The sequence below is a fragment of the Bombina bombina genome, chromosome 5, assembly GCF_027579735.1.
Source record: "Bombina bombina isolate aBomBom1 chromosome 5, aBomBom1.pri, whole genome shotgun sequence".
NCBI lineage: Eukaryota > Metazoa > Chordata > Amphibia > Anura > Bombinatoridae > Bombina > Bombina bombina.
This window is the reverse complement of record NC_069503.1, coordinates 82,038,639-82,065,510: the sequence shown is the minus strand read 5'-3', so window position 1 is coordinate 82,065,510 and position 26,872 is coordinate 82,038,639. Positions and strand designations below refer to the sequence as shown.

General features: G+C 39.4%; 1 protein-coding gene and 1 long non-coding RNA gene across 2 annotated transcripts in view; one reads left to right on the top strand and one right to left on the bottom strand.

Moving 5' to 3' along the window:
- The window catches only part of LOC128661335 (uncharacterized), a 183,204-nt gene that overhangs the window by 85,551 nt on the left and 70,781 nt on the right, over positions 1–26,872 (top strand). The gene's annotated exons all lie outside the window — the stretch shown is intronic.
- Positions 8,027–26,872, bottom strand: part of LOC128659925 (uncharacterized) — a 59,947-nt gene continuing 41,101 nt past the window's right edge. The window contains exon 2 of the long non-coding RNA XR_008402487.1: positions 8,027–8,100. This is a non-coding gene — a long non-coding RNA (uncharacterized LOC128659925). The remainder of the gene's footprint in view (positions 8,101–26,872) is intronic.

Below are 26,872 nucleotides of genomic sequence, written 5' to 3'. Positions count from 1 at the left end.
ATACACCCCTCACCACACCCACAAATCAGTTTTACAAACTTTGCCTCCCATGGAGGTGGTGAAGTAAGTTTGTGCTAGATTCTTCGTTGATATGCGCTTTCGCAGCAAGGCTGGAGCCCGGTTTTCCTCTCAGTGTGCAGTGAATGTCAGAGGGATGTGAAGAGAGTATTGCCTATTTGAATTTAATGATCCTCCTTCTACGGGGTCTATTTCATAGGTTTCTCTGTTATCGGTCGTAGAGATTCATCTCTTACCTCCCTTTTCAGATCGACGATATACTCTTATATATACCATTACCTCTACTGATTCTCGTTTCAGTACTGGTTTGGCTTTCTACTACATGTAGATGAGTGTCCTGGGGTAAGTAAGTCTTATTTTTGTGACACTCTAAGCTATGGTTGGGCACTTTTTTTATAAAGTTCTAAATATATGTGTTTAAACATTTATTTGCCTTGATTCAGGATGTTCAACATTCCTTATTTCAGACAGTCAGTTTCATTATTTGGGATAATGCATTTGAATAATCAATTTTTTCTTACCCTTAAAAATTTGACTTCTCCTGTGGGCTGTTAGGCTCGCGGGGCTGAAAATGCTTCATTTTATTGCGTCATTCTTGGCGCTGACTTTTATGGCGCAAAAATTTTCTTTGTCATTTCCGGCGTCATACTTGTCGCCGGAAGTTGCGTCATTTTTTTGACGTTTTTGCGCCAAAAATGTCGGCGTTACCGGATGTGGCGTAATTTTTGGCGCTTAAAGCATTTAGGCGCCAAATAATGTGGGCGTCTTTTTTGGCGCTAAAAAATATGGGCGTCATTATTGTCTCCACATTATTGAAGTCTCATTGTTTATTTGCTTCTGGTTGCTAGAAGCTTGTTCATTGGCATTTTTTTCCCATTCCTGAAACTGTCCTTTTAAGGAATTTAATCAATTTTGCTTTATATGTTGTTTTTTCTATTACATATTGCAAGATGTCTCCGATTGACCCTGAATCAGAAGATACTTCTGGAAAATTGCTGCCTAATGCTGGATCTACCAAAGTTAAGTGTATTTGTTGTAAACTTGTGGTATCTGTTCCTCCGGCTGTTGTTTGTAATGAATGTCATGACAAACTTGTTAATGCAGATAATATTTCCTTTAGTAATGTTCCATTACCTGTTGCTGTTCCATCAACATCTAATATTCAGGGGTGTTCCTGTTAACATAAGAGATTTTTGTTTCTAAATCTATTAAGAAGGCTATGTCTGTTATTCCTCCTTCTAGTAAACGTAAAAGGTCTTTTAAAACTTCTCATTTTTCAGATGAATTTTTAAATGAACATCATCATTCTGATTCTGATAATGATTCCTCTGGTTCAGAGGATTCTGTTTCAGAGGTTGATACTGATAAATCTTCATATTTATTTAAAATGGAATTTATTCGTTCTTTGCTTAAAGAAGTCTTAATTGCATTAGAAATAGAGGAATCTGGTCCTCTTGATACTAATCTAAACGTTTGAATACTGTTTTTAAACCTCCTGTAGTTATTCCAGAGGTTTTTCCCGTCCCTGATGCTATTTCTGAAGTAATTTCTAGGGAATGGAATAATTTGGGTAATTCATTTACTCCTTCTAAACGGTTTAAGCAATTATATCCTGTGCCATCTGACAGATTAGAGTTTTGGGACAAAATCCCTAAGGTTGATGGGGCTATCTCTACTCTTGCTAAACGTACTACTATTCCTACGGCAGATAGTACTTCCTTTACAGGATCCTTTAGATAGGAAAATTGAATCCTTTCTAAGAAAAGCTTACTTATGTTCAGGTAATCTTCTTAGGCCTGCTATATCTTTGGCGGATGTTGCTGCAGCTTCAACTTTTTGGTTGGAGGCTTTAGCACAACAAGTAACAGATCATAATACTCATAGCATTGTTAATCTTCTTCAACATGCTAATAACTTTATTTGTGATGCCATCTTTGATATCATTAGGGTTGATGTCAGGTATATGTCTTTAGCTATTTTAGCTAGAAGAGCTTTATGGCTTAAAACTTGGAATGCTGATATGTCTTCTAAGTCAACTTTGCTTTCCCTTTCTTTCCAGGGTAATAAATTGTTTGGTTCACAGTTGGATTCTATTATTTCAACTGTTACTGGGGGAAAGGAACTTTTTTACCACAGGATAAAAAATCTAAAGGTAAATTTAGGTCTGCTAATCGTTTTCGTTCCTTTCGTCACAATAAGGAACAAAAGCCTGATCCTTCCCCTACAGGAGCAGTATCAGTTTGGAAACCATCTCAGTCTGGAATAAATCCAAGCCTTTTAGAAAGCCAAAGCCAGCTCCCAAGTCCACATGAAGGTGCGGCCCTCATTCCAGCCCAGCTGGTAGGGGGCAGATTACGATTTTTCAAAGAAATTTGGATCAATTCGATTCACAATCTTTGGATCCAGAACATTGTTTCACAGGGTACAGAATAGGCTTCAAGATAAGGCCTCCTGCAAAAAGATTTTTCTTTCCTGTGTCCCAATAAATCCAGTGAAGGCTCAAGCATTTCTGAATGTGTTTCAGATCTAGAGTTGGCTGGAGTAATTATGCCAGTTCCAGTTCTGGAACAGGGGATGGGGTTTTACTCAAATCTCTTCATTGTACCAAAGAAGGAGAATTCCTTCAGGCCAGTTCTGGATTTAAAAATATTGAATCGTTATGTAAGGATACCAACATTCAAAATGGTAACTATAAGGACTATTCTGCCTTTTGTTCAGCAAGAGCATTATATGTCCACAATAGATTTACAAGATGCATATCTGCATATTCCGATTCATCCAGATCACTATCAGTTTCTGAGATTCTCTTTCCTAGACAAGCATTACCAGTTTGTGGCTCTGCCATTTGGCCTAGCAACAGCTCCAAGGATTTTTACAAAGGTTCTCGGTGCCCTTCTATCTGTAATCAGAGAACAGGGTATTGTGGTATTTCCTTATTTGGACGATATCTTGGTACTTGCTCAGTCTTCACATTTAGCAGAATCTCATACGAATCGACTTGTATCGTTTCTTCAAGAACATGGTTGGAGGATCAATTTACCAAAGAGTTCGTTGATTCCTCAGACAAGGGTAACCTTTTTAGGTTTCCAGATAGATTCAGTGTCCATGACTCTGTCTCTGACGGACAAGAGACGTCTGAAATTGGTTTCAGCTTGTCGAAACCTTCAGTCTCAATCATTCCCTTCGGTAGCCTTATGCATGGAAATTCTAGGTCTTATGACTGCTGCATCGGACGCGATCGTTTTCACATGCGACCTCTTCAGCTCTGTATGCTGAACCAGTGGTGCAGGGATTATACAAAGATATCTTAATTAATATCTTTAAAACCGATTGTACGACACTCTCTGACGTGGTGGACAGACCACCATCGTTTAGTTCAGGGGGCTTCTTTTGTTCTTCCGACCTGGACTGTGATCTCAACAGATGCAAGTCTGACAGGTTGGGGAGCTGTTTGGGGGTCTCTGACAGCACAAGGGGTTTGGGAATCTCAGGAGGCGAGATTACCAATCAACATTTTGGAGACTCCGTGCAATTTTCAGAGCTCTTCAGTCGTGGCCTCTTCTAAAGAGAGAGTCGTTCATTTGTTTTCAGACGGACAATGTCACAACGGTGGCATATGTCAATCTCAAGGAGGACTCACAGTCCTCTGGCTATGAAAGAAGTATCTCGAATACTGGTATGGGCGGAATCCAGCTCCTGTCTAATTTCTGCGGTTTATCAGGTATAGACAATTGGGAAGCGGATTATCTCAGTCGCCAAACGTTACATCCGGCGAATGGTCTCTCTCACCCAGAGGATTTCTTCAGATTGTTCAAAATGTGGGGACTTCCAGAAATAGATCTGATGGCTTCTCATCTAAACAAGAAGCTTCCCAGGTATCTGTCCAGATCCAGGGATCCTCAGCGGAAGCAGTGGATGCATTGTCACTTCCTTGGAAGTATCATCCTGCCTATATCTTTCCGCCTCTAGTTCTTCTTCCAAGAGTGATTTCCAAGATTCTAAAGGAGCGTTCGTTTGTTCTGCTGGTGGCTCCAGCATGGCCTCACAGGTTTGGTATGCGGATCTTGTCCGGATGGCTGCTTGCCAACCGTGGACTCTTCCGTTAAGACCAGACCTTCTATCGCAAGGTCCTTTTTTCCATCAGGATCTCAAATCCTTAAATTTGAAGGTATGGAGATTGAACGCTTGATTCTCAGTCATAGAGGTTTCTCTGACTCCGTAATTAATACTATGTTACAGGCTCGTAAATCTGTATGTAGAAAGATATATTATCGAATCTGGAAGACTTACATTTCTTGGTGTTCTTCTCATCATTTTTCTTGGCATTCTTTTAGAATTCCTAGAATTTTACAGTTTCTTCAGGATGGTTTGGATAAAGGATTGTCTGCAAGTTCATTGAAGGGACAAATCTCTGCTCTTTCTGTTCTTTTTCACAGAAAGATTGCTAGTCTTCCTGATATTCATTGTTTTTGTACAGGCTTTGGTTCGTATAAACCTGTTATTAAGTCAATTTCTCCTCCTTGGAGTTTGGATTTGGTTCTGGGGGCTCTTCAAGCTCCTCCGTTTGAACCTATGCATTCGCTGGATATTAAATTACTTTCTTGGAAAGTTTTGTTTCTTTTTGGCCATCTCTTCTGCTAGAAGAGTTACTGAATTATCTGCTCTTTCTTGTGAGTCTCCTTTTCTGATTTTTCATCAGGATAAGGCGGTTGTTGCGAACTTCATTTAAATTTTTTCCTAAGGTTGTGAATTCTAACAACATTAGTAGAGAAATTGTGGTTCCTTCATTATGTCCTAATCCTAAGAATTCTAAGGAAAGATCGTTGCATTCGTTGGATGTAGTTAGAGCTTTGAAATATTATGTTGAAGCTACTAAAGATTTCAGAAAGACTTCTAGTCTATTTGTTATTTTTTCTGGTTCTAGGAAGGTCAGAAGGCTTCTGCCATTTCCTTGGCATCTAGGTTAAAGTCTTTGATTCATCATGCTTATGTTGAGTCGGGTAGATCTCCGCCTCAAAGGATTACAGCTCATTCGACTAGGTCAGTTTCTACTTCCTGGGCATTTAAGAATGAAGCTTCGGTTGATCAGATTTGCAAAGCAGCAACTTGTCTTCTTTGCATTACTTTTACTAAATTCTACCATTTTTGATGTGTTTTCTTCTTCTGAAGCAGTTTTTGGTAGAAAAGTACTTCAGGCAGCTGTTTCAGTTTGATTCTTCTGCTTATAATTTCAGTTTTTTTCATTATAAGATTTAAACTTTGTTTTGGGTGTGGATTATTTTTCAGCGGAATTGGCTGTCTTTATTTTATCCCTCCCTCTCTAGTGACTCTTGCGTGGAAGATCCACATCTTGGGTATTCATTATCCCATACGTCACTAGCTCATGGACTCTTGCTAATCACATGAAAGAAACATAATTTATGTAAGAACTTACCTGATAAATTCATTTCTTTCATATTAGTAAGAGTCCATGAGGCCCACCTTTTTGTGGTGGTTATGATTTTTTTGTATAAAGCACAATTATTCCAATTCCTTATTTTTTATGCTTTCGCACTTTTTCTTATCACCCCACTTCTTGGCTATTCGTTAAACTGATTTGTGGGTGTGGTGAGGGGTGTATTTATAGGCATTTTGAGGTTTGGGAAACTTTGCCCCTCCTGGTAGGAATGTATATCCCATACGTCACTAGCTCATGGACTCTTGCTAATATGAAAGAAATGAATTTTATCAGGTAAGTTCTTACATAAATTATGTTTTTTCTCACTTCTCTCTCTCTCTCTCTCTCTCACTTCTCTCTCATTTTTCTCTTTTCTCTCTCTCTCTCTCTCTCTCTCTCTGTTCTCTCTCTCTGTTCTCTCTCTACAATCACACACAAACATATTAAACTCACACATATTGCAGTAACATGGACTATTATTATTTTTCTTTTCAGCGAATGCAAGTGCGTTTGTTTTTTAACAAAATCGCCATTCCCCTAAATTAATTATTTTTAAAAGAAAATATCCCTGCACTAGTTAACTAAACCATTAACACATCTGCATTGCCTGTGTTCACATATAATACTGATTAAGTAGACCCTTGCCTAAAAGCAGCAATAGCCTTACACAGACTTAGGGCTAGATTTATTAAGCCCTTACGGCAGCAAGTTCTCTCAAGAACTTGCTCGCCGTCATTTATCAAGCAGCGGTCACCAGACCGCTGCTTCCTGAGCCTCTTCGCCACCTCTAATCTGGCGAAATTCAATCTCCTCGGTCTAGTCAGACCGAGGAGATTGACAGCTCCTGCCGCGCCGTGATTGGCTGTGCGCGGGCAGGGGGCGGGACTGCACGCAAGCGCAAAATTGCGCTCGTGTGCAATGCCGAATACCTGCGGGTATTTTCGCCCCGCCACAGGCGAGCTGAGGTGTACAGGGGCGCATATACGCGCCGCCTGTACACCTCAGCTTTAATAAATCTAGCCCTTAGTTCTAAAGATATAAAAACTGTCAGCTTGTGACACAGTGCAGCATCTCTTGCACAACCCCTTCACCTCCTTACAGCTTGTGAGCATAATTTAACCCCATGCCTGCCAAAAAGGGCTACAGTGCATTCTACAGGAATATACACTGCTATCCTCCTTGGTAGCCATGGGGTTAAATAGTGTTCTGCATGTTTTAGTTTTTCTGAAAGAAGTTGAGAGAAATAAAACCTCACCTACTCCTGTGTGATTATGCACACAGCTGTCAGTCAGTTTAGGTCCTTCCCTCTCAGCGTGAGGGTAGAACTGGAATTCAGGAAATAGATCAAGCTGTGCTGCACGGGGGATGTGAAAAGTGTTTTGTACAAAGGGTACAGCGAAATAACAGTAGCTCTATACACCTGCACTGCTCAATGTGCTAATTAATAAAATATTTAATTTCCCCAGTGTACAGCCTCTGTACTAGCGAGTGAAGGTAAAGCCAAGCAACCAGTAGTAGTATTGCGCAGTGACACTCTCTCAAGGAAGACACCAGTGAATTTGAATCGCTCCGGTCCGCGGTTGTAAAATCTAAATCCTGCGGAGTGAGTAAGCTAGAGCACCCACCCTGCACCACCACCTGCTGTATCCCAGCTGGATGCACCATCTGAGCACAGACACACACTGGTTACGAGTAGAGACTGAGAGCTGGTTCCAGCGCCGCATCCAGAGGGTCAGTGTCGCATGTTTACAACCTGCATCAAAACCTTTTACTAGAGCCACGTGCAGACTTACTGCAGGGTTTTTACTGGATGCAAATATCATGTGACTAACATAACAGTAAACAGTACCCAATGAGAAGTTTTTTATTTTTTTTAAACACTCAACAGTGCAGCAGCCCGGGGTTATGACTGACTAAGGATAGAAACTTACTCACCACTGCTTAAATTCCACTCGCCAATGGCGAGTTGGCAAGTGGAATTGTTGAGCCCCTGATATATATATATATATATATATGTGTGTCTGTGTATATGTTTATATATATATATATATATATATATAGGTTAGTAGGACAAGTGCACTCTCACGAACAGTATCACGATTTGCCAGGGTGCATGAATGTGGGTAATAATAGCAAAAGATAGAAGACAGCACTCTCTGGTCTTAAATACATATATATATATATATATATATGTGTGTGTATATAATAAATAAAATGTGTGTGTGATTCCCTGGACACCTCTCATATACACACAGTCAGTAAGCAGCATGTATTATCCCTTTATGTAACATGTAGGGTCATGTTACATTGAGTGAATCTGCCTCTTTTTTGGCCCTGCCTTTTTGTGACCACACCCTTTTGTGGCTCACCCACCCATGGCCGGTATTTTTTTTAGGAAAAGGTGGCAACCCTAACACCAGCACATAAAGAAGGAAGTTAAAGATATATAGTAACAATGTAAGCTAATTAACTATTTGCTATTCTTATGAACTAATTTCCATTTTAAATGCAAGTTTTAAAATCTAGCTGAATTTCACTAATTATGTAATGACTGATAACCCCACAAACATAAACAAGACAACAAGTGCAGTTTTACTTAGTGGTTTCCCATTGCTCATCTGCAGTCCCAGATAACAGCTTCTGTCCTACAAAAGAAAGAATAAAACATGAAGAATAAAAAACAAATGCTGGGCTCCATGTGTAATATTTTCCCACACCCAGTTCTTTATGTTCTAGCACAAATCCTAGGCACAGATGAGGTTCCCATTATTAGAGTTAAAAAAAGCCAATCTACAAATCTCTAACTTTCTGTTATAAAGCAGCCTCTAATCAGGATCCAGCTTCTTGCAGACACAAATTCTTCTCACTCCTTTGTCATAGTGTTTCTTCCATGTCCAGCATAAGCCCAGATAACGAGTCCTGACCAATCACACAGCAGCATAAGCCCAGACAACAAGTTCTGACCAATCACACAGCAGCATAAGCACAGACAACTCCTGACCAAGCTCACAACTGCAGAGGTAAAACAGAAGAGTCCTATTGATTTGAAAATCCCGCCCTTCTGCTTCCTCAACTCTCTGTACCATGTGATCACTGCAGTCACGTGACTGCTGTGATGTCAGAGGGCCCTTTAGAGGGATGGAATCTAGCCATTACCCATGCTGCAGTCCTAAAGGAAGTGACATCAGGTACTAACAATGCAACAGTAAGAAAGAAAACAGAAAAACTACATATTCCAGAACTGATGAAGGGAAGTCACGTGTCATTACAACAGCCAATAGAAAAAGAGGGGAGGTGTTTTGTTTTGGTTAGCTTTATTTAAACTTGTACAGTGAGCTGTAGTGTACCAACCATAATTACATAAAGTAGTCTAGCTGCAGACTGGAGCTTCACTCCAGACAGGAAACATGTGACCTCCACTGACTCTAGACAGGAAACATGTGACCTCCACTGATTCTAGACAGGAAACATGTGACCTCCACTCAAAGCTTTTTTTTTTTTTTTAAATCAACTTAATCTAACAAACAACCTATAGACCAGTGCTTTCCAAACTGTGTGTCGTGACACATTAGTGTGTCGGCAGCAGTGTGTAGGTGTGTCCCTGCTTCAGCACAATTTTTTTTTTTAATTTTTAATTTTTTTTTTTGGTTTCCATCTTTCCGCCTGCTTGCTACGCATAGCACATGGTTGACTCGTTATTGATACCTAGTGGGTCACAGATCATCTTAACATACTGGCGCAGCTCAGTGGGAACTGAAACTATTCCCATTGGCGGCACATTGACTCCTGACTGCACGTGTAGTCTCCTCAATCGGCTCGTGACTGCATGTGTAGTCAGCGAGTGGGATAGCAGTGTGTTTGCAGTGCCATTTGTAAATACATTTCGTTATTATATATCATTTATGTATGTGTCTATCTCTTAAAACAAGTTAGTTAACCTCTGTTTGCTAGTACAACTGAATTACTGTGTCACGAAATTATGTAGGGTTAAAAAGTGTGTCGCCAACATGAAAAGTTTTGGAAAGCTCTGCTATAAACAATCATTCTGAAAAACGAAACGTTTTGCAGCTTCTTGTTCTTAATGTTCATTCACAGTGGATTATGCTGATTGTCATTTATAAGGTAACCACTGTGACTGTCATTTATAAGGTAACCACTGTGACTGTCATAAGGTAACCACTGTGTCACTTATAAGGTAATCACTGTGACTGTCATTTATAAGGTAACACTGTGACTGTCATTTATAAGGTAACCACTGTGACTGTCATAAGGTAACCACTGTGTCACTTATAAGGTAATCACTGTGACTGTCATTTTAAGGTAACCACTGTGACTGTCACTTATAAGGTAACCACTGTGACTGTCATTTATAAGGTAATCACTGTGACTGTCATTTATAAGGTAGCCACTGTGAATGAACATTAAGAACAAGAAAGCTGCAAAATGTACAAGGCTGAAGCTGGATTCTTATTCAGTCAGCTTCTTATTCTGCAACTGATTACAATTTGCAAAATAAAGATATCTAGCATTACATTTATTTTACTCAGAAGCAGCTGGCTTTGCTCTCACAGGGTTAGATACCTGTTATATTCCCTGTGGAAAAGGAATGGTGTGTGGGTTAAGCAGGAGTAAGAAGGCTGTATACACTCTGACCACGGGTAATATTGACCTCTCTAACCTACCTCTGGTAATGATGATATCTAACCCCTGGTGATAATATTAGCATGCCTTCAGTTTTATACAATGAGCAGTGCTAATACCAGGGTAACGAACCGTGGCAGCCGCAGACTGCCAGCTAATGTGCTTGCCAACTCCTAGGACCCCATACAATTAATTACAGATACCCATATATGATGTAGTGTGTGTGTCTATCTGTATCCATAACTCTGTGTGTGTATCTGTATGTATAAGTTTATGCTATGTAGTGTGGTGTGTGTCTGCATGTATAAAGTAAGCTATGTAGTGTGTGTATGTGTATCTGCATGTATAAGTGTGTATCTACATGTATAAGTGTATGCTATGTAGTGTGTGTGTGTCTGCATGTATAAGTGTATACTATGTAGTTGTCTGTGTATCTGCATGTATAAGTGTATGCTGCATGTATAAGTGAATGCTATGTAGTGTGTGTGTGTGTGTGTGTATGTGTGTGTGTAAGTGTATGCTATGTAGTGTGTATGTATCTGCATGTATAAGTGTATACTATGTAGTGTCTGTGTATCTGCATGTATAAGTGTATGCTGCATGTATAAGTGTATACTATGTAGTGTCTGTGTATCTGCATGTATAAGTGTATGCTGCCATGTATAATTGTATGCTATGTAGTGTGTGTGTGTATCTGCCTGTATAAGTGTACACTATGTAGTGTGTGTGTATCAGCATGTGTAAGTGTATGCTATGTATTGTGTGTGTATCTGTATGTATAAGTGTATGCTATGTAGTGTGTGTGTATCTGCATGTGTTAGTGTATGCTATGTAGTGTGTGTATGTCTGCATGTATAAGTGTATGCTATGTAGTATGTGTGGTATCTGCATGTATAAGTGTATGCTATGTAGCGTGCTACTGTGCATTTTTGCTGACTTTAAAGGCCAGAATCTAGAATATTAATGGGGAATGCAGAGATTAGTTTTAAAGAATTTATTAATAAATGTGCAATTAAGATAAAAATATTTAGCAATGTCTTTGCAAAGGCTAATTAAATACAGCGCTCACATAGCCATACCAGTGGTTTGAGCTTGTGTTTGATTGTGCCTAAGTGTATTAAAATATATGACTTTATTTAGAATTTTTATTTTATTACTTTGGTCTTTATTATTTTTTAAGCCCCGCCCACCACATTTCAATTTTTTTGCCGGGGGGGGGGGGGGGTGTCCCTCTTTTGAATTTTGAAATGTTGGGAGGGTATGCTACATAGCATACACTTATACATGCAGATACACACTTATACATGCAGATACACATACACACACTACATAGCTTACATTTATACATGCAGACACACACTACATAGCATAAACTTATACATACAGATACACACACAGAGTTATGGATACAGATAGACACACACACTACATCATATATGGGTATCTGTAATTCATTGTATGGGGTCTGGGGTTGGCAAGCACATTAGCTGGCAGTCTGCGGCTGCCACTGCTCATTGTATAAAACTGAAGGCATGCTAGTATTATCACCAGGGGTTAGATATCATCATTACCAGAGGTAGGTTAGAGAGGTCACCATTACTCGTGGTCAGAGTGTATACAGCCTTCTTACTCCTGCTTAACCCATACACCATTCCTTTTCCACAGGGAATCTAAATGGTATCTAACCCTGTGAGAGCAAAGCCAGCTGCTTCTGAGTATGGACCCAAAAGAATAAAAAAAAAAAAAAAAAAAAAAAAAAAATATATATATTTTTTTAAATGCCTGGGGCAAATCGGACAGATGGCTAGCAACTCGGGACAGAGGGACAGACCCCTAAAATCGGGACTGTCCCGCGAAAATCGGGACAGTTGGGGGGTATGTCACTGTCATTTATAAGGTAACCACTGTGACTGTCATTTATAAGATAACCACTGTGACTGTCATTTATAAGGTAACCCACTGTGACTGTCATTTATAAGGTAACTACTGTGAGGTGAACATTAAGAACAAGAAAGCTGCAAAATGTACAAGGCTGAAGTTGATTATTATTCAGTCAGCTTCTTATTCTGCAACTGATTACAATTTTCAAATAAAGATATCTAGCATTATTTTTATTTTAAATAAAATAATACACTTTCTAAAAACCTAAACAAACTTACGGCTAGATTTAGAGTTCTGCGGCCAAAGGGGTGCGTTAGCTACGCATGCTTTTTTCCCCGCACCTTTAAATACCGCTGGTATTTAGAGTTCACAGAAGGGCTGCGTTAGGCTCCAAAAAAGGGAGCGTAGAGCATATTTACCGCAACTGCAACTCTAAATACCAGCGGTGGCTTACGGACGCGGCCAGCTTTAAAAACGTGCTTGTGCACGATTCCCCCATAGGAAACAATGGGGCAGTTTGAGCTGAAAAAAAACCTAACACCTGCAAAAAAGCAGCGTTCAGCTCCTAACGCAGCCCCATTGTTTCCTATGGGGAAACACTTCCTACGTCTGCACCTAACACTCTAACATGTACACCGAGTCTAAACACCCCTAAGCTTACACTTATTAACCCCCTAATCTGCCGCCGGCCGCTATCGCTGACCCCTGCATTTTATTATTAACCCCTAAGCTGGCCGCTCCGTACACCGCCGCAACCTACGTTATCCCTATGTAACCCTAATCTGCTGCCCCTAACCACCGCCGACCCTATATTATATTTATTAACCCCTAATCTGCCCCCCACAACGTCGGCCGCCAGTTACCTACAATATTAACCCTAATCTGCCGACCGCACCTCACCGCTACTATAATAAAGTTATTAACCCCTAATCCGCCTCACTCCCGCCTCAATAACTCTATAAGAAATAGTATTACCCCTAATCTGCCCTCCCTAACATCGCCGACACCTAACTTCAATTATTAACCCTAATCTGCCGACCGGATCTCGCCGCTACTCTAATAAATGGATTAACCCCTAAAGCTAAGTCTAACCCTAAACACTAACACCCCCTAAATTAAATATAATTTAAATCTAACGAAATAAATTACTCTTATTAAATAAATTATTCCTATTTAAAGCTAAAAACTTGCCTGTAAAATAAATATTAATCCTAATATAGCTACAATATAACAAATAATTATATTGTAGCTATTTTAGGATTAATATTTATTTTACAGGCAACTTTGTATTTATTTTAACCAGGTACAATAGCTATTAAATAGTTAATAACTATTTAATAGCTAAAATAGTTAAAATAATTACAAAATTACCTGTAAAATAAATCCTAACCTAAGTTACAATTAAACCTAACACTACACTATCAATAAATTAATTAAATACAATACCTACAAATAACTACAATTAAATAAAGTAACTAAAGTACAAAAATAAAAAAGAACTAAGTTACAAAAAATAAAAAAAATATTTACAAACATTAGAAAAATATTACAACAATTTTAAACTAATTACACCTACTCTAAGCCCCTAATAAAATAACAAAGACCCCCAAAATAAAAAAATGCCCTACCCTATTCTAAATTAAAAAAGTTCAAAGCTCTTTTACCTTACCAGCCCTGAAAAGGGCCATTTGCGGGGCATGCCCCAAATAATTCAGCTCTTTTGCCTGTAAAAAAAACATACAATACCCCCCCAACATTACAACCCACCACCCACATACCCCTAATCTAACCCAAACCCCCCTTAAATAAACCTAACACTAAGCCCCTGAAGATCTTCCTACCTTATCTTCACATGCAGGTTCACGATCCGTCCTCCCGAAGTCTTGATCCAAGCCTCCGAAGTCTCATCCAAGGCCCAAGCGGGGGCTGGCGATCCATAATCCGGCTGAAAGTCTTCTATCAAGCGGCGGCTGAAGAGGTCCAGAAGAGGCTCCAAAGTCTTCATCCTATCCGGAAGAAGAGGAGATCCGGACCGGCAACCATCTTGATCCAAGCGGCATCTTCTATCTTCATCGATGACGAACGGCTCCATCTTGAAGACCTCCGTCGCGGATCTGTTCCGATCAGCCAATAGAATGCGAGCTCAATCTGATTGGCTGATCCAATCAGCCAATCGGATTGAACTTGAATCTGATTGGCTGATTCCATCAGCCAATCAGAATTTTCCTACCTTAATTCGATTGGCTGATAGAATCCTATCAGCCAATCGGAATTCGAGGGACGCCATCTTGGATGACGTCCCTTAAAGGAACCTTCATTCTTCAGTTGGACGTCGGAAGAAGAGGATGGATCCGCGACGGAGGTCTTCAAGATGGAGCCGTTCGTCATCGGATGAAGATAGAGATGCCGCTTTGATAAAGATGGTTGCCGGGTCCGGATCTCTCTTCTTCCCGGATAGGATAAAGACTTTGGAGCCTCTTCTGGACCTCTTCAGCCGCTGCTTGATAGAAGACTTCAGCCGGATTATGGATCGCCAGCCCCCGCTTGGGCTTGGATGAAGACTTCGGAGGCTTGGATCAAGACTTCGGAGGACGGATCAGTGAACCTGGCATGGTGAAGATAAGGTAGGAAGATCTTCAGGGGCTTAGTGTTAGGTTTATTTACGGGGGGTTTGGGTTTGATTTGGGGTAGGGGGGGGGTGGGTTGTAATGTTGGGGGGGGGAATTGTATGTTTTTTTTTACAGGCAAAAGAGCTGAATTATTTGGGGCATGCCCCGCAAATGGCCCTTTTCAGGGCTGGTAAGGTAAAAGAGCTTTGAACTTTTTAAATTTAGAATAGGGTAGGGCATTTTTTTATTTTGGGGGTCTTTGTTATTTTATTAGGGGGCTTAGAGTAGGTGTAATTAGTTTAAAATTGTTGTAATATTTTTCTAATGTTTGTAAATATTTTTTTATTTTTTGTAACTTAGTTCTTTTTTATTTTTGTGTACTTTAGTTACTTTATTTAAATTGTAGTTATTTGTAGGTATTGTATTTAATTAATTTATTGATAGTGTAGTGTTAGGTTTAATTGTAACTTAGGTTAGGATTTATTTTACAGGTAATTTTGTAATTATTTTAACTATTTTAGCTATTAAATAGTTATTAACTATTTAATAGCTATTGTACCTGGTTAAAATAAATACAAAGTTGCCTGTAAAATAAATATTAATCCTAAAATAGCTACAATATAATTATTCGTTATATTGTAGCAATATTAGGGTTTATTTTACAGGTAAGTATTCTAGCTTTAAATAGGAATAATTTATTTAATAAGAGTTAATTTATTTCGTTAGATTTAAATTATATTTAAGTTAGGGGGGTGTTAGTGTTAGGGTTAGACTTAGCTTTAGGGGTTAATACATTTATTATAGTAGCGGTGTGGTCCGGTCGCAGATTTAGGGGTTAATTATTGTAGGTAGGTGAGGCGACGTTGGGGGCGGCATATTAGGGGTTAATAAATATAATATAGGGGGTCGGCTGTGTTAGGGGCAGCAGATTAGGGGTACATAGGTATAATGTAGGTTGCGGCGGTGTACGGAGCGGCAGATTAGGGGTTAAAAAAATATGCAGGTGTCAGCGATAGCGGGGGGGCGGCAGATTAGGGGTTAATAAATATTATGTAGGTGTCGGCGGTATTTAGGGGCAGCAGATTAGGGTACATAGGGATAACGTAGGTTGCGGCCGTGTGCGGTCGGCAGATTAGGGGTTAAAATTTTTTATAGAGTGGCGGCAATGTGGGGGGGCCTCGGTTTAGGGGTACATAGGTAGTTTATGGGTGTTAGTGTACTTTAGAGCACAGTAGTTAAGAGCTTTATAAACCGGCGTTAGCCCAGAAAGCTCTTAACTACTGACTTTTTTCTGCGGCTGGAGTTTTGTCGTTAGATTTCTAACGCTCACTTCAGCCACGACTCTAAATACCGGCGTTAGAAAGATCCCATTGAAAAGATAGGATACGCAAATGGCGTAGGGGGATCTGCGGTATGGAAAAGTCGCGGCTGCAAGTGAGCGTTAGACCCTTTCCTGACTGACTCTAAATACCAGCGTAGCCAAAACCAGCGTTAGGAGCCTCTAACGCTGGTTTTGACAGCTACCGCCAAACTCTAAATCTAGCCGTTACATTTTATAAAAAAAACAAAAAAAACAAAACAAATTGCAATAAACAGATTGCAAACCATGGTATAATTTTGATTGTTTCTAATAAGTAACTGATATTATAAAAGGGTTAAAATCCTTTGCGCCACTCATTTATGTGTGGAATATACAATGTGTGAGCCTCTTCATGGGACAGTCGTTATTAGCCTTGTCCAACGCTCTTTATGGCAAACAAATTGGTGCCGAACTTGCCACTTTATATATTTTACCTTTTCTAAATAAGTCACTGGTATTTAAAAAAGGATAAAATCCTGTGCACCACTCATTTATGTCTGTGTATACATACAAGGCGTGAACCCATCATAGGATAGACGTTATCAGCCTAGCCAGCGCCCTTTATTGCAAACAAATTGGTGCCAACCTTGCCACTTCATATATTTTACCTTTTCTGAATAAGTAATTGGTATTTTAAAAGGGTTAAAATTATTTGGGTCACTCATTTCTGTGTAGATATATGCAGGGCTTTAACCCCTTTTATAGAATAGACGTATTGTGTTTTTATTGAGGTTTCAAAAGTGATAAGAAAAAAAAGAAAAACAACAAGGTCACAATTTAGTTATGGACACAAACAATTGTCAACATATAAACAGTATAGGCAGTAAAATCTGTCATTTAGATCCACATAAAGCACATTGATTTTGAGGTTGGATAACTGAGGACCTCAGTTATAATATTATACTAAGACGATCATCATATTCTACATACCTATGCACAAATATGTGTTCAGAAGAGAACACTTATACAATTAGTGGCCTAACCTCGTATTTGAAAATGGAACCTCTTTTTCTTTTTAGGGGGTATTGGGGAAGGGAGTCAGTGGGCCCAAGCCACTCGTATAGAAGAGAGGGGTAGGTAAAGTGATATGGTTTCTAGTTGGGCTAGTGAAAATACTATGATATGGAGAGGGTACAAAGTATATTTGTCTAGGGGGGAGTAGTATAGGGCTATTAGAATATTGACATGGAATTGTGGAGGGAAGGGTGGTAGAAAAAGGAATGTCGGTAGTAAGCATTCACAAGAGAGGATGGGGTAGGTATAGATACATCCAGTAGGTATGTTGACTAAAATACATATACATTTAGCATTGAGCAGAAACAGGTTGTAGATGTAATACAGGTTCAAATGTAGACATAAGACAGAATGCTAAAATAGAACTGGCATTGGTTAAGGACCTAAATGACAAGTATAAGAGCATAAGATTTGAAATAACTGTGAACCAGGAACAGTAAAGTAAAGGTACTAGTCCAAATGTACATTCACACCAAGCAAATAAAAGGTCAGGTTAAATGATATGTCTATTAACACAAACCACTATAGTATTTCAAGAAACCTGCTCCATATTGAAGCTGCTTCCTATATCTCTCATGGAGCATCAACAGTATCTAACAAATAAGATCATTAAAAAGGAGGGGAAAACATATACATAGGCATCTATCAACAATATCTAATATGATTTATCCAACCTTATATACTAATGGTCATCCTTTAAGTATAACATGACATCACATCTCTACTGTAAAACATCATATACCCCCATAAGATAATAAACAGGAGAGTCATCATTAAAGCCCGTACAACAGGAGTGAGAAAGCTATTCCCTCTAATGGGTCTGGGTGTAAAAGAATCAATGAGGTTTATTACCATCCATGTAAAATCAGAACTGTGGACTGTGTAAATAATTAAGCTAAAACAGAAGTGGAGAGCGTCCACGTGGTAACAAACTGAGTACATCAGGCTCAGTAGTGCTAAGCCATATAGATATGGGGATCCACAAAGGCAGGAAGGGCCCAAAACATATTGGAACAAAACAAAAAAACAAAAAAAAGTGGACCTTAGAATAAAACAGGGATGTCCACACCTTCATTTAAGGAAGTAAGTCCATATGATTGATTAACCCATGCCTCTCCTGGGTGACCTGTCCGTATCGAGCCAGTGACATATGAGAGGGACAGCTACTCCACTTGATGACCAGGGATTCGATAAACCCTCTCTGTTGGATCGTCGCCTACTACTCTGCTGCTTATTCACAGGAACAGGCTTCTTCCCTAAGGCTCTATCACTACTCCATAGGTCGGCCGCACCTTCCCGGGAGACGGTTAGGGGGGTTTAGTGCATGTTCCATCTGAGAGACATGGGTGCAGGGGGGGCGGCTCAGGTATTATAGATTAGCGCAGTGTTGCTTGCAGGTCGGGTGCTCTCCGGTCTCTCCCAATCACTATTACTCTGCGGATCGCTGTTAGCTGGGGTAAGAAGGTAAGGACTGGCTCCGTCCTGATGTTCTGTGTGTTCTTGTGTAGAGAGGGCCACCCGCGGGTTACTTGCTCCTCTATTTCCAAGCTAGGCTTAGGATCGCATGTGGGCTGTAGTGAAAGGAGCTGCCTACTTGGGTTAGCCGTCCCCTGCTGGGTAAGCGATGTCTGTCACTTCTGCCATTTCAGATGACTCGTGTGCTTCCTTACCACTGGCAATTTTTAAGGTATGGTGTAAGTCCTCGAAATTGCGGAGCATCTGTAGTTCCAGTTCTTCAAGCATCGACTGCATCTGCAAATGTAAATCCCTCTCCATAGCTAGGAACAAGGTTGCAATGAATAGTTAAGATTTTCACTAGCGTGAAACTGCTTTACCCGGCTGCTAGCAAACCGGGGGGGGGGGGGGGGGGGGGAGGATGGTTGGATGTAAAAAAGGTATGAGGGCCGCAGTCGTCAATCTTTGGAGACTCAAGTTGTTTCTTTCTGCCGATGTAAACAGGGCAATATTTGGTGTCAAATAGATCCTTGGCTACTGCCTCTGTTAGTTTCACAGTTATGAGAAATTATAGCTGAATAGAGAAGAGATAACTGACATTTTTCTAAAGTTTATAGAGAGAGTTTCTCAACTTTGCGACTCCTCATGGCTGCGGCTAGGACACGCCCCCCCGACCCAATGCTTTTTAGGCAAACAATCTTGTGCCATCCTTGCCACTTCATACATTTTACCTTTCTGAATAAGTAACGGGTATTTGAAAAGGGTTAAAATCCTTTGGGCGACAATTTTTTGTGTGGATACATACACGGCCTGAAGCCTTTCACAGGATAAGCGTGTTTTTTAGCCTGACCCAATGATTTTTATAGCAAACAAACTTATGCCAAACTTGCCATCTAATATATTTTACCTTTTCTGAATAAGTAACTGGTCATTTGAAAAGGTTAAAATACTTTGGGCCACTCATTTATGTGTGGAATATACAAGGCATGAACCCTTCATAGGACAGACATGTTGTCAGCCTGGCCCAACGCTCTTTATGGCAAACAAATTGGTGACAGCCTTGCCACTTCATATATTTTACCTTTTCTGAATAAGTGGTATTTTAAAAGGGTTAAAATCCTGTGGGCCACTCATTTCTGTGTGGATATATACAGGGCATGAGCCCCTTTATAGCACAGACATGTTCTCAGCCTGGCCCAACGCTTTTCATGACAAACAAACTGGTTCCGACCTAGTCAAATCACATATTTACCTTTTCTAAATAAGTTACTGCTATTTTAAAGGGTTTATTTGCCATATAATTCTTTGGCACAGTCTGAAAACACTTGGATTGTACAAAGGGGCTCATGCCCTATATAACAACACAGAATCAGTGGCCCAAAGGATTTTAACCGTTTTAAAATACTATTTACTTACTTAGAAAATGTAAAATATATAACGTGGCAAGTTTATTTGCATAAATAGCGTTGGGCCAGGCTGATAACATGTCTCTCCTATAATGGGGCTCACGTTCTGTATATATCCACACAGAAATGAGTGGCCCAAAGTATTTTTACCCTTTCAAAATACCAGTTACTTATTCAGAAAAGGTAAATGTATGAGATGACCACGTGGTACAAGTTTGTTTGCCACAAAAAGCTTTGGGCCAGGCTGAAAACATGTTTATTCTATGAAGGGGCTCACTACTTGTATATGAAAGGGCTCACTCCTTGTATATATCCACACAGTAATGAGGGCCCAAAGGATTTGAACCCTTTTAAAATATCTGATTCCTTTTAAAAAAAGGTAAAATATATGAGGTTACAAGGTTGTCACCAGTTTATTTGCTTCAAAAAGCGTTAGGCCAGGGTTGAGAACATGTTTATTCTATGGAGAGGTTCACGCCCTGTGTATATCCACAAAGAAGTGAGTGGTCCAAAGGATTTTAACCCTTTTAAAATATTAGTTACTTATTCAGAAATGTAAAAATATATGAGATGGCAACGTTGGCACCAGTTTGTTTGCTACAAAAAGCGTTGGGCCAGGCTAAGAACATATTTATCCTATGAAGGGGCTCACTCACTGTATATATCCACCACAGTAAAGAGTGGCCCTAAGGATTTTAAGGCCATTTGAAATACCAGTTATTTATTTAGAAAATGTCAAATATATGAAGTGGCAAGGTGGCAATAGTTTTTGTTGCACCATTGGGCCAAGGTGAAAACATGTTTATCCTATGTAGGGCTTCACGCTGTGTATGTATCTACGCAGAAATTAATGGCCCAAAGGATTTTAACCCTTTTAAAATACCAGTTACTTATTCAGAAAAGGTAACATATATGAAGTGTATATCAATGAGATAGGTATAGAACTGCCTTATTCATCAAATTATGGTTCCATCTATAAACCCATACACTCATATTCCTTAGGGGAGTGCAGGGGGGGAGCCTAGTGGTTGGTATACAGTGTAATCCAAAGAAAAATAAAACATAAAACCACTATTTGGCACACACTTAAACACATAGGTAGATCCGCAGAAAGGGAGCCAAAAAAATAAAACAACTTTTACTGTCAAATATTAAAGCTACAAATATTGGAGCATCGTGGATTAAACACACTACAGTTGTCTATTTCAAAATAAGACAATAATCGTTTGAGGGCTCTAACGGCTAGATTTAGAGTTTTGATCGGGGTAACGACCAGGCAGTAGCTAACGCATGCTTTTTTTTCCCGCACTTTTAAATACCGCTGGTATTTAGAGTTCACAGAAATGGCTGCGTTTTCAGTGCGTTAGGCTCAAAAAGGGAGCGTAGAGGCATATTTACGCCACTTGCAACTCTCGATACCAGCGGTGCTTACGGACACGGCCAGCTTAAAAAATGTGCTCGTGCACGATTCCCCATAGGGAAACAATGGGGCAGTTTTGAGCTGAAAAATACCTGGCAAAAAAGCAGCGATAAGCTCCTAACACAGCCCCATTGTTCTATGTGGAAACACTTCTAAGTCTGCACCTAACCACTCTAAACATGTACCCGAGTCTAAACACCCCTAGCGTTACACTTATTAACCCCTAATCTTGCCGCCCCCGCTATCGCTGACACCTGTCATATTTTTTTTAAACACCCTAAGTCTGCCGCTTCGTACACCCGCCGCAACCTACATTATATCCTAGTCCCCTTAATCTGCTGCCCCTAACAACCCCGGACCCGTATATTATATTTATTACCCCTATATGGCCCCCCCAGTCGCGCCTCCACCTACCTACAATAATTAACCCCTAATCTGCTGACCGGAACTCACTTCTACTATAATAAATGTATTCAACCCTAAAGCTTAACTCTAAGCCCAACCCTAAGTTAAATATTCATTTAAATCTAACTAAATAAAATTAACTTCGTTATTCAATAAATTATTCCTATTTAAAGCTAAATACTTACCTGTAAAAATAAATCCTAATATAGCTACAATATAAATTATAATTATATTGTAGCTATTTTAGGATTAATATTTATTTTACAGGCACTTTGTAATTATTTTAACCAGGTACAATAGCTATTAAATAGTTAATAACTATTAATAGTTACCTAGTTAAAATAATTACAAAATTACCTGTAAAATTAAATCCTAACCTAAGTTACAATTAAATCCTAACACTACACTATCAATAAATTAATTAAATAAAATACCTACAATTACCTACAATTAAACCTAACACTACACTATCAATAAATTAATTAAATACAATACTACAATAAATACAATGAAATAAACTAACTAAAGTACAAAAAATAAAAAAGAACTAAGTTAACAAAAATAAAACAATATTTACAAACATTAGAAAAATATTACAACAATTTTAAAACTACATTACACCTACTCTAAGCCCCCTAATAAAAATAACAAAGACCCCCAAAATAAAAAAATGCCCTACCCTATTCTAAAATTAAAATAGAAAAGCTCTTTTACCTTACCAGCCCTGAAAAGGGCCCTTTGCGGGGCATGCCCCAAAGAATTCAGCTCTTTTGCCTGTAAAAAAAAACATACAATACCCCCCCCCAACATTACAACCCACCACCCACATACCCCTAATCTAACCCAAACCCCCCTTAAATAAACCTAACACTAAGCCCCTGAAGATCTCCCTACCTTGTCTTCACCACGCCGGTTCACCGATCGATCCAGAAGAGCCTCCGATGTCTTGATCCAAGCCCAAGCGGGGAGCTGAAGATGTCCATGATCCGACTGAAGTCTTCATCCAAGCGGGAGCTGAAGAGGTCCATGATCGGGCTGAAGTCTTCATCCAAGCGGGAACTGAAGAGGTCCATGATCGGGCTGAAGTCTTCTATCAAGCGGATCAGCCAATCGGATTGAACTTGAATCTGATTGGCTGATTCCATCAGCCAATCAGAATGTTCCTACCTTAATTCCGATTGGCTGATAGAATCCTATCAGCCAATCGGAATTCGAGGGACGCCATCTTGGATGACATCCCTTAAAGGAACCTTCATTCGTCGTCTAGTCGTCGGAAGAAGAGGATGGATCCGCGCTGGAGGTCTTGAAGATCAGCCGTTCGTCATCGGATGGAAGAACATAGAAGATGCGGCTTGGATGAAGATGTTTGCCGGTCCGGATCTACTCTTCTGCCCGCTTGGATCAAGACTTCAGCCGGAGGATGGATGTCTTCAGCCCCCCACTTGGGCTTGGATCAAGACATGGGAGCCAGGACGGATCGGTGTGATACCCGGTGTGGTTAAGATAAGGTAGGAAGATCTTCAGGGGCTTAGTGTTAGGTTTATTTAAGGGGGTTTCGGTTAGATTAGGGGTATGTGGGTTGTGGGTTAATGTTGGTGGGGGGGTATTGTATGTTTTTTTCCAAGCAAAAGAGCTGAATTCTTTGGGCATGCCTCGCAAATGGCCCTTTTAAGGGCTGGTAAGGTAAAAGAGCTTTTCTATTTTAATTTTAGAATAGGGTAGGGCATTTTTTTATTTTGGGGGCTTTGTTATTTTATTAGGGGGCTTAGAGTAGGTGTAATTAGTTTAAAATTGTTGTAATATTTTTCTAATGTTTGTAAATATTTTTTTATTTTTGTAACTTAGTTCTTTTTTATTTTTTGTACTTTAGTTAGTTTATTTAATTGTATTTATTTGTAGGTATTGTATTTAATTAATTTATTGATAGTGTAGTGTTAGGTTTAATTGTAGATAATTGTAGGTATTTATTTAATTAATTTATTGATAGTGTAGTGTTAGGTTTAATTGTAACTTAGGTTAGGATTTATTTTACAGGTAATTTTGTAATTATTTTAACCAGGTACAATAGCTATTAAATAGTTAAGAACTATTTAATAGCTATTGTACCTGGTTAAAATAATTACAAAGTTGCCTGTAAAATAAATATTAATCCTAAATTAGCTATAATATAATTATAATTTATATTGTAGCTATATTAGGGTTTATTTTACAGGTAAGTATTTAGCTTTAAATAGGAATAATTTATTTAATAAGAGTAATTTATTTCGTTAGATTTAAATTATATTTAACTTAGGGGGGTGTTAGTGTTAGGGTTAGACTTAGCTTTAGGGGTTAATACATTTATTATAGTAGCGGTGAGGTCCGGTCGGCAGATTAGGGGTTAATAAGTGTAGGTAGTGTCGGCGACGTTGAGGGGGGCAGATTAGGGGTTAATAAATATAATATAGGGGTCGGCGGTGTTAGGGGGCAGCAGATTAGGGGTACATAAGTATAACGTAGGTGGCGGCGGTGTGCGGTCGGCAGATTAGGGGTTAAAAAAAATTATTATAGTGGCGGCGATGTGGGGGGACCTCGGTTTAGGGTACATAGGTAGTTTATGGGTGTTAGTGTACTTTAGAGCACAGTAGTTAAGAGCTTTATGAACCGGGCGTTAGCCCAAAAAGCTCTTAACTCCTGTTTTTTTTTCTGCGGCTGGAGTTTTGTCGTTAGATTTCTAACGCTCACTTCAGCCACGACTCTAAATACCCGGCGTTAGAAAGATCCCATTGAAAAAGATAGGATACGCAATTGGCGTAGGGGGATCTGCGGTATGGAAAAGTCGCGGCTGCAAAGTGAGCGTTAGACCCTTTAATGACTGACTCCAAATACCAGCGGGCGGTAAAACCCAGCGTTAGGACCCCTTTAACGCTGTTTTGACGGCTACCGCCAAACTCTAAAATCTAGCCGTAAGTTTGCAAAATTGAGCAGATTCCAACACTGTCAGAGGCCCAATGTAAGATGTCTACCAAGATCCCTAAAAAAAACTACTGACTATGATTTGGTGCTACCCACATAGGTGGGTCTTATCAGACTCTCTCTTGGTAGGCAGCTGCTTACAATTATTGTGATAAAGATACGGCTTGCAGTGACTAAGGTATGGAATTAACCTGTATATCAATCACAGAGAGCACAACAAATAAAAGTATAACCATGTCCAAGAAGTACTCACATGACAGGCAAATGCCCTAATGCACGTTTCGCCTGGGCTTTCTTAGAGCCTTAACCGATTTGACAGTAAAAGTTAAGTTTTATTTATTATTTTGCTCTCTTTCTGCGGATCTACCTATGTGTTTAAGTGAGTGCCAATAGTGGTTTTCTTTTTTTGGGGGTTACAAAATATATGAAGTGACCAGGTTGTCAACAATGTATTTGCCATAAAGAGCGTTGGGCCAGGCTGTTAACGTCTGTTGCTATGATAGGGTTTCACGCCCTGTATATATCCACATATAAATGAGTGGCCCACCAGATTTTAACCTTTTAAAATATCAGTTACTCAAAAGTGTGCCATTTGCCATCTGTTTAGTGCAAATAAGATTTTTTTTTTTTTATAACATGTAATTTTTGTTTAGGTTTTTGGAAAGTTATTATTTTTATTTAAAAATAAATATAACTGTAGAATATCTTTATTTTGCAAATTGTAATCAGTTGCAGAATAAGAAGCTGACTGAATAAGAATCCAGCTTCAGCCTTGTACATTTTGCAGCTTAATTTCTTGTCCTTAAAGGGCCAGTAAACCTAAAAAATTATGTTATATAATTCTGCACATAGTGCAGAATTATATAACATTATATTAGTGTTATCGTTATAAAACTTAATATTCCCTTTGCATTTTTTTATAAATATGACTGTTTCTCAGACCCGCTCTCTGCGCTCTTCTGAGCGGGTCTGTTTTTATTACACAGCGCATCGGGCGAGCTGTATAGTCACAGCCCTGCCCGACCGCGCCATTATACACAGTGCAGCTCGCTCCTGCTCTGTCTGACAGCAGGAGCCGAGCTGCACTTAGTGTTATGGCGCGGTCGGGCAGGGCTGTGACTATACAGCTCGCCCGATGCGCTGTGTAATAAAAACAGACCCGCTCAGAGAGCGCAGGAGAGCGGGTCTGAAAAACAGTCATATTTATAAAAAATGCAAAGGGAATATTAAGGTTTATAACGATAACCCTAATATTTTATATAATTCCCTGCACTATGTGCAGAATTTATATAACATAATTTTTTAGGTTTACTGTCCCTTTTATGCTCATTCACAGTGGTTACCTTATAAGTGACAGTCACAGTGGTTACCTTATGAATGACAGTCACAGTGGTTCCCTTTCTAAGTGACAGTCACAGTGATTACCTTATAAATGACAGTCACAGTGGTTACCTTATAAATGACAGTCACAGTGATTTACCCTTATAAATTGACAGGTCACAGTGGTTCCCTTATAAGTGACAGTCACAGTGATTACCTTATAAATGACAGTCACAGTGGGTTACCTTATAAATGACAGTCCACAGTGATTACCTTATAAGTGACAGTCACAGTGGTTCCCTTATAAGTGACAGTACAGCTGATTACCTTATAAATGACAGTCACAGTGATTACCTTATAAATGACACTACAGTGCATACCTTATAAATGACATTCACAGTGGTTACCTTAATAAGTGACAGTCACAGTGATTACCCTTATAATGACTAGTCACAGTGGTTACCTTATAAAATAACAGTCACAGAGGTTACCTTATAAATGACAGTCACTGTGATTACCTTATAAGTGACAGTCCACAGTGGGTTCCCCTTATTAAGTGACAGTCACAGTGATTACCTTATAAAGGACAGTCACAGTGATTACCTTATAAATGACAATTCACAGTGATTACCTTATAAATGACAGTCACAGTGGTTACCTTATAAATGACAGTCACAGTGATTACCTTATAAATGACAGTCACAGTGGTTACCTTATAAGTGACAGTCACAGTGATTCATTTATAATGACAGTCACAGTGGTTACCTTAAAGTGACAGTCACAGTGAGTTCATTATAATGACAATCACAGTGATTACCTTATAAATGACAGTCACTGTGATTACCTTATAAATGACACGTCACAGTGATTACCTTATAAGTGACAGTCACGTGGTTCCTTATAAGTGACAGTCACAGTGAATACCTTATAAATGACAGTCACAGTGATTAC